Below are 9781 nucleotides of genomic sequence, written 5' to 3'. Positions count from 1 at the left end.
AGTTCCAGGATTTCAAGCAACGATTGACTGGACCTTCAAGTAGGATAAGCTCACTTTTCTGATTTCTCGAAATAGCTGTTGGATTATTACAATAAACTACTCCAAAAGGGTCTAATCAACCCCAATTTTGGATTTTCAACATTTCATAAAAGATTTAAATTTTTAAATACTTTAGCGTATAAAAATACTGCTAAAGGTATAAAGTAACATCAGAGAAAAATCAAATAAATAATCTACAACCGTCTGGTATCGAACAAGAAAATAATGTATGCCATCTGAGAGGTATAAGTATAAGCGAGCAATTACTTCAGGGTATAACATTATGAAAACGTGACTACAAAACCGCGTCTTATCCAGATTACCCCACGAATTAATTATATCCCGTGTCTCGGCGATTAAAAGTCTGCGTGCGTTTCAGCAGACGTTCATATTAAACGCGTATTTGCTCATACGCCATCTGCCGCGCCCCGCACTGCCAGCCGTTTGAGTTTTGTGCACGAAATGTAGATTCTTGTGTTTGTATTTCTGAAACTTAAATGAATTCATTTGTGCTCTGTCTTCAAGCTCGGAAAATTCTCTTACCCCTTTTCTGGAATACAGAGATCGGGGGTTGTACAGTCAGTCGAGAGATGACGAACAATTAAGAATCATCATTATTTTGATATTATACCAGCACAATATGCGCAAATATATATACAAGTACAGTAGAAATTTGATTAACCGGACTAATTACTGTCGATAGGCATTCGGATAATCGAAAATCCAGATAATCGAATGTATGAATTTTTTTTAAATAAAAATAACAAATACATAGATAGATATCAATTAAAATCAATATTTATCAAGAAATTACTACTTACTTAAGTATGCATATACATATTTTCTTAGATTAAGCATTAATCATAAAATCAAATATTCGGGTACATATGTACAAATAATTTGTTTACAATATGCATTTGGTAATTATGAAAGAAGTAAGTAACAAGTTTGTCCGGATAAACAAGTTTCTATTATATTATATTTTATTTTGTATATATACGCATAAATGTATAAAATGAGTTCTAACGATTGGGGGTTATATACATGTTGACTTTCAATCATACATTTTGAGCAACTTCAATTTGTTGACGACTCGGCACCTGTCTCATTGATGTAATTCTCATATATGAACAGTTAACAGCAAAAATAAGTACGTTAATCTGACTATAATATGTGCCAAAGAAATTTTTTTTTTGATAATTTTATAATTTTTTGAAAAATTTGAATTATTTATAACATTTTCTGAAATCTTTGAAAACATTTTTCTCAAAACGATCAGCGTAGATGGTTTAGAGACAAAATACCAAAGCCCGTACTATAAATCTTGGTACAGAACCCATAGAAATGTTAGCAAAATTTGTACTTGTTAGTGAAATCTTTATAAAATATATGGTATTTTGATGTGAATATGTCTAATTTAAAATTTTTAAAAGCTCAGACAAAAAAAATTGACTTTTTTTATGTTGAATTTTTTACATTATTGAAAATTAAAAAACAGCGTTTTTTAAAAATACTGATATATTTTTTAAAACTTATTTTTTTTGAAAATTGTATTTTCTGAATTTTATGTTCGTTGATTCATGCTATCGGCCGCCAAATAGAATTTTATTAAATTTTTTTCCTGGATCTCCGAAACCGCTGTAATTGCCTTTGCAAAAACCTAATCAATTCTTCATTACGTCAAATCTAAAGCTCAATTATCTCACAACCTAAATTTCTATATTCTGCACTATTTGCCCAAGATCTCCAAAACGGCTGGACCAACTTTTGCCAAAAACTAATCAGCACACCCTCTTATCAATATATCCCATGTAGAAATTAATATGGTCTGAATCTACAAGCAATATAAAATCTACATTGGTCAAATTTGAAACCAATATCGGCTGGTCATAAAAATTGAACATTTTTTATATTGAGGCCATATAGGTAAACCAACATTGGTCTATATTGGTCTATATTTGGAAATTTGGAACCAATGTTGCCTACAAATTGTTGAATGTTGGTAAGGTAATATACAATTAGACAGAGAGCTGGTGAACATTTAGAATTATTAATTATTGAATTATTCTGAAACTTATAACTGATGTTGAAATATTACACAAATATTTGAAGATTTGAAGTTGAAATAATATAACGCATAAATCAATGTCATTTATTTAACAATAAAACACCTGAAATGAACATTAACATAAATTTATTAAAAATGTTTTTGTGGAAATTCATTTATTAAATATAAACAATGATACAAATATATAACTGCATTAAAAATATGATTATTCATAAAACACAAAAGTGTCATGAATATTGATTATTTTTAATGGATATTTATTAATACATATCAAGTATTTTTTTTTTATAACAATAACAAAGGCAAATTAACTTTCCTATTTATAACATCGTCACTCGATAAAATATTGTACAGCATCTGAACATATTTTATTCGTTGTTAATATATTTATTATCCATTATGAAATATTTATTTCTTCCTTCTGTGTTCAAAAACATTTTCAAATGAAGCAATGAAGCCCTCAAGATTTCAAGATCATTTGAATAGAATGCATCCGGATAAGAAGGATAAAAATGTTGACTACTTTCGAAATCTGGAAAAGAAGTATATTGCTCAGCCTAGTGTGTCAAAACTTTTTTCAGTAGCTGCTAAGCAGGACGATGACAGACTTCGAGCGTCATACAATATCTCTCGGTTAATTGCCCAAACAGGTAAACCACACACTATTGGAGAATCATTAATTTTGCCAGCAGTAAAAAAAGTTATAACTACTGTGCTACATAAACCAGCAGCAGATATAATTCGCAAAATTCCTTTGAGTAATAGTTCTGTGCAAAGACGAATTGATGAAATGGCTGAAAATATTGAAGAATTATTATGCAATCATTTGAAGTCTTGTAAATTTTCACTCCAATTGGATGAGTCTACTTTACCAAATAATGAAGCGTTGTTGTTGACTTACGTGAGGTTCATTAAAGATGAAGAAGTATGCCAAGAACTTCTATTTGTTAGAAATTTAGAGACAGATACAAAAGGAGAAACCATATTCAAAACATTGGAGAAGTTTTTTGATGAGAAAGATATTCCATTGAAGAATATTATATTAGTTGCTACTGATGGTGCTCCAGCTATGAGGGGTTGTCAAAAAGGATTCATAGCCTACCTAAAAAATAAAATTCCCAATGTTCTTGCTGTGCATTGCATGATACATCGACAGCATCTAGTTGCCAAAAACTTAAGTGAATGATTGCATCAAGCATTGCAACATGTCATCAGAGCTATTAATAAAATCCGACACAACTCTTTAAATGAGAGATTGTTCAATCAGCTGTGTACCGCTAATGATGAAGAATTCAACAGATTGTTATTTCACACAGAAGTGCGTTGGCTATCAAAAGGAAATTGTCTGACCCGTTTTTACAATCTGTTTGACTCCGTTGTAGAGTTTTTAGAAAATAAGGACACACAGTTGTGTAAAGACCTGATATCATCAAAAAATGATATAGCATATCTCACAGACCTTTATGCATTACTCAACAATATGAATCTACAACTTCAAGGCGATGGCTTTAATTTAATAAAAACAAAAAATATCATCGCTGCTTTTATAGCAAAACTGTTATTACATAAGAAAAATATTGGCAGACGGGAGTTTCATAATTTTCCAAATTTATCGGTATCATGCAACGAAGACTTGCTCGTGTACTGCCAACATTTGGAAAATCTTCATGGAAATTTTATTGAAAGATTTCAAGATATTTTGAATTTGGAAATACCAGGCTGGGTATTAGACCCTTTTTCAAATGCATATGTAGAAGCATCAGCCCAGCTAGAAGAAGACCTTATAGAATTAACAACGAATGAAGAATTAAAAATCTAATTTAAAGATGGTTATCAACAATTTTGGCTACAGAAGTCAATTCAGCACTTATATCCTGGCTTGTGGTTGGTTGTTCAAAAATTTTTACTAGCATTTCCATCGTCATATTTGTGTGAACATGGATTTAGCACTGTGACAATGCTACTTACTAAAAACAGAAATCAGTTGCAAATTACCAAACGCGGTGACTTACGACTGTTTTTGAGTGAAATGGAACCTGATATTGACAAACTTGTAAAAAACCATCAAATTCATCCTTCTCATTAGAGTTTAAAAATAAAATTTTATATACTGTATCAATTTGATTATAATATATAAAATATATGATTAATGTCATAAAGTTGCGTTTTATTTGCTTTCACTGGTAAAAATGTCTAATTTAGAATGTAAGGTTGCATCAACTAATCACACTATAACTATATTAATAAAAGTAATAAAAGAAACAGTTTTCATATATTGTATAAAAAATTTGGTAGGGGGGCGATACAAAAATTTTGATCTTCAAAGGGGGCGATGGAAGAAATAAGTTTGAGAAACGTTGGTCTAGAATCTTGCTATGCAAATGTACAGATTTATTGACATTCCACATTGCATTTATTATTATCAAACATTATGATTATTCTGTCAAAATTTATATCTTTCCTTTCTATAACTTATTTAGTTACAAACTTTTGATGAAAACCTTTTCGATAACATTTTATTACTAAGCAAACCAGTTTCCTTTCTTTCTGCGCTTACAACAATATTACCTGAAAATAAATAAGAAGTTTTAAAAGCAAAAAGAAATAATTATATTATAGCAACTATTGAAGCTTACCTTTTATAAATATGAAAGTGTAGAATTTTTTTCTCTCTACTATATTATTATTTCCTGAAAATAAGTAAGTATAAGTTTTAAATGAATAGACAGAATAATATTGAGGAATATTATATGCCTTTACCTGATAGTTGCAGCGCGTAAAATTCTCCATGCCAGAAATTAGGTTATGTTATGTTTGATGTCTATAAAATATTTCACATAATATATACGGCAGATTTCTCAATGCTGTTAAACTCCTGATCAAATTAGAAAATCTTAGTGTAAAAAGGTTATTGAAGACATGCAAATCTTTTTGAAAATAATCTCGAAAATTCCAGCTTCAGACATATAATTAAACATGAGACACGGCACAACACAACACAACACAGTTGTTTATTTACAATTTATAACTCATAACACAATCTACACACATACGCACATTATCACTATTCTTTTAATAAAAACATAATTTGACTATTTACAATCGAACAAATAATACATTTCGTCAAGCGACGCTCATGATGCCTATTGAAGAACCACTTTGTTGTATTAATGCGCTTAAGCCATGGAATATTCTGGAAACGATACAAATCGTATTCATCCGCGCCAAAAAATAGAAAACTCATAACTTTATTAAATTCAAGATATTTAATAAATTCGTAAAGAAATCACAACATATATTATTATATATTATTAAATTCGTCTTAGAAAGTTTTTCTTTCATACAACTAAACTTCGTATTGTAAACCGTCTGGAAAATAAGCTAGTCAGACTCCTGTAAATTAAGAAAAAAATCCAATTTCATATTGTCATAAATAAACCATATAAAGTATTATACATTGTTAGAATCGTCTCAAAATTTTTAATTATTCTTTCATATATCACAATTCCGTATTTCAAACGGTTTGGCCTATGGGCGAGTTGCAGTGCTAAAATTCAAGAAAAATTGAAAAATCTGAAAATAATTATATGAACACACATATTGAATTATATATCATTTTATTCGTAATTTTATTCCGCATCTTTCGTCCGAATAAACTTTTTACGTATCTTTTACATTTTAGCTTGTAGTATTGAATATTTGTGAATAATCACATGGTTAAATATTTAAAGCCTTATGTGGCGCGTATATTGCTCTCATTCTATACGAGTCCTTGGCCAAGCGGTAGCGTTGCTGCCTCTTAGCCTCGTAGTCTCAGGTTCGATCCCAGACAAGACTTTTGTTTTTTATTTTAAATATAATAACAATAATTAGGATTTTTTTTAAATTTGGGCTAATTTGATTCAGAATGACAAAATTCGACAAAACATATTATTAGCAATGTGGATTTTCCCAATAAAACAAACCTCTACTGTGGGAAACAATATTTATTATTAACATGAGAACAATATTTAATAGTCAATTATAAAAAAATGTTGCATCAATATTTATTTTTTATTTTGAGGACAATATTTATTAGCTTATGATAAAAAATTTTGTACCCGATGATAAATTTTTTTGCATAAATATTTATTTTTCAATTTGACGATAATATTTTGTACCTGTTGATAAAAAATGTTGCATCAATATTTTTATTTCAATTTGTGGACAATATTTGTCAGCTGATGATAAAAAAATATTGCATCAATATTTATATTTCACTTTGAGAACAATATTTTTTAGCCTATGATAAAAATGTTGCATCAATATTCATATTTCACTTTGGGAACAATATTTTTTAGCCGATGATAAAAAAATATTGCATCAATATTTATATTTTAGTTTGAGGACAATATTTATCAGCCCATGATAAAAAATATTGCATCAATATTTCTATTTTATTTTGAGGACAATATTTATCAGCCGATGATAAAAAATATTGCATCAATATTTCTATTTTAGTTTGAGGACAATATTTATCAGTCGATGATAAAAAAATATTGCATCAATATTTATTCTTCTATTTGGGGACAATATTTATTAGCCGATGATAAAAAATATTGCATCAATATTTCTATTTTAGTTTGAGACCAATATTGGACAAGGCCATTTATAGAGATTATTGCCTCAATATCGGCTGACGTTGGCCTGATCGATTAGTTGACATCATCACAGAACCGACGTTCGCCGATATTTTTGCAATATAGGTAATCACGGCCACAGAAAACCGATATTGGTAATATATTGTACCGATATTAATTTCTACATGGGATCTATATCATGGCACCTAGTATCATATTTATGGAGTTTTAAAAATATTCAATACATTTCATAGCTCAATAATATTTCAATGAAAAATTTTCATTATTTTACAACTTAAATAGCTATTAACGTACAGCATATTGATAATAAAAATTGTATCCAAATAAAATATATTTCGATACTATTGTAAGGGGCCTTCCATTAATCACGTGTGAGGTACTAAAAATACCACTAAATAAGTGAAAGCTGTGGGATAATTTTCGAGATCATGGTTTTAAATCATTCAAATCAGTTAAGCAGTGCTCACGAAAACGTCGGCTGGAAAATTGTATCCACAGATACACACACATCTATTTTCTCTAAAAGGTATGGCAGAATGTTCAGGAACCTTTAAAACGTAAAAATATGCAAAAATGTTCATTATAGATTTTTGGACGATTGCAATAACGGAAAGTTAAAAATAAATAAAAATAATAAAACAGTTTTGTATTATATGTAGGATGTTATAAATATAATATTGAATAATTGATAATCAAAAATATTAATGACATTCAAAGAAACTCGCACGTGAGAACAAATGTATTTACAGACATCGAATTTTTGTAAGTTTTAAAAAAGTATTACATTAATTTTATTTTTTGTGTAATTTCATAAAAAAACACGAAAAGACTCAACCGTTACTTCGCATTTCACATCAATACCATTCCGTAGATAATTTTCGAAAATCAGTCCCTAAAATCGTTCTTATGTGTCGCAATATAAAATCTATCAATCGGCCTCGGTTCTATTATGCATATAAAGCTTATATTCAGATCAAGGGTGTAAAGCTTTGAGTACCGTATCATTTCAAAGTATATTCTGGTGTAGTCATTTGTCTACGTACGAGCGACTCGCATTTCGGCCCATTCCATCGCATAAAACCGCGAAAATAATGACACGACGCCGTAAGAAATGATCGCTGTCGTTTCTGAGAGAATGATATACAGTTTATTTATTACAAAATCGGAGATAAATAACATGTGGCTTGTGAATTCGTTGTGAAATGTATTTACACCATATGGATTATGAAATGTGAATGAAAATTGAATGCAAGGTCCAAATCAGCGATCGGGAAACTTTTTTAATCTTCTCCCAAAACATTTATGGCTAAGTTGATATTATTCCCATAGTTGAGAAGTAATCCCTTTACGGAGAACTACGTAGCAAATACTTAATTAAAAATATATTTAATTAAGTTGATATCAATTAAAAACACATACTTTTTGCCCACAAAAATTCCATTTTTACCCCGTTCGAAATAATTTACCTCGGTTTTCCGACCACTGATCTAAATGATTGAACACACAAATACGATTTACAAAAATATTACCTACCATATTAAATTAGTTCACTATTCAGTACTGATTAAAAAAAATAACTGGCATTCTGCCTTAAGAGAAATTACTGGAACTTCCTGTACCATAATTAAAAAAAAATACAATTCAAAATTTTTTGAAAATTTTGCCAGATTTTTTTTTTAAATTGCATTGCAGTCTCCAACGGTTAAACATTATAAGTTATGGTACGGAATCCATAAAAATCTAAACAAAATTTATACTTATTATTAAAATCTCAATAAAATATCTGATAATTTAATGTGAATATGTCTAATGATTATTTTTAATCCTCTTGGCATTTTTACATTTTTTTATTAGATCTCCGTAACCGCTGGATCTGGCTTTCCAAGAATTTAATCAATTCTTCATTCCGTCCATACAAGTAAAACGGTTCCTGAATCGTTCTTTCAAATACTGAATTGCCATTATTGGCACATTTTGCTCGTATCTTCAAAACGGGTGGACCCGCCTTTGCCAAAAATTAATCAGCACGTTAGAAATAGGAATTGAATAGTTTTTGAATCATTCGAATCGGTTGATCCTTGCCCTTGAAATCGTGTACAAAAAGTACATACATACATATAAACTACATACAACCATACACACACACATACATCAATTTCTTTTTAGGTATGTTGAAATGTTCAGAAACCCATAAAACGTAAAGATGTGCAAAAACTTTTATTTTTGTTCTTTGGTATCACTATAACTCAACCAATGGAAAGTCAAAAATAATTGTTAAGGCTTTTTAGTTATTAAATATCAGATAACCTTGTATGAAATTTCAAAATGAATGAGTTAAAATATAATTATATAAAAAATACTCTAAATACTGGAATAGGAATAGCAATTGGTCAAAAATTGTATAATTAGTATAGCCTATAATAGTGTACATCAAATTTTGATTGTTTTTCCTACAAAAACCAAAAAAACAAGAAACAATTAAAATAGACATTTAACTCGTCGTATATGGCATCGTGACTTAAGGCAAATTGCTGTTCCATAGTGAAATATTTGAAACATATTAAATGTTCTCAAATGGTTTCTTCAATACAAGTAAAAGGTTCTTTGAATCATTCAAATCAGATGTTTCGTTCTTTCAAAAATTGTCATTTTTACACATTTAGCACCCTTGCACATAAAATTTTCCTTTGGAAAGTTAAAAAACACCTAAATATGATTTTTTATGAAATATTGAAGTTTTGTTGCAATATTTCTTGCACAGCTATATTGTGAATTTGATTGTAATTCATTAATCAATTATACACTATTAAATATTATATTCCAATATTCAACCTACTAATACTGCTAAAGCAAAATTGATTCTAATAGACTATCATATTTCAAACCCTGTGTCTACCACTTGATTTATTATTACAATAACCACTCCATTCCAGCACAATTACAATGTTATTCAATTGTAACAAATATACATTAGTTGTTACATAATATATCATTTGAATCGAAGGAAATGATAAATTATAGAAGTCAAGATTAT

At 29.1% G+C, this 9781-nt stretch overlaps 1 pseudogene; it reads left to right on the top strand.

Moving 5' to 3' along the window:
- Window positions 1–2531: 2531 nt before the first annotated feature.
- On the top strand, window positions 2532–4193 carry LOC113368338 (annotated as a pseudogene).
- The last annotated feature ends 5588 nt before the right edge of the window (window positions 4194–9781 follow it).

This window comes from Ctenocephalides felis, unplaced genomic scaffold, assembly GCF_003426905.1.
Source record: "Ctenocephalides felis isolate EL2017-DRISC unplaced genomic scaffold, ASM342690v1 CF-g0.4_SCAFFOLD_01170, whole genome shotgun sequence".
NCBI lineage: Eukaryota > Metazoa > Arthropoda > Insecta > Siphonaptera > Pulicidae > Ctenocephalides > Ctenocephalides felis.
This window is presented reverse-complemented; position numbering and strand designations above follow the sequence as displayed.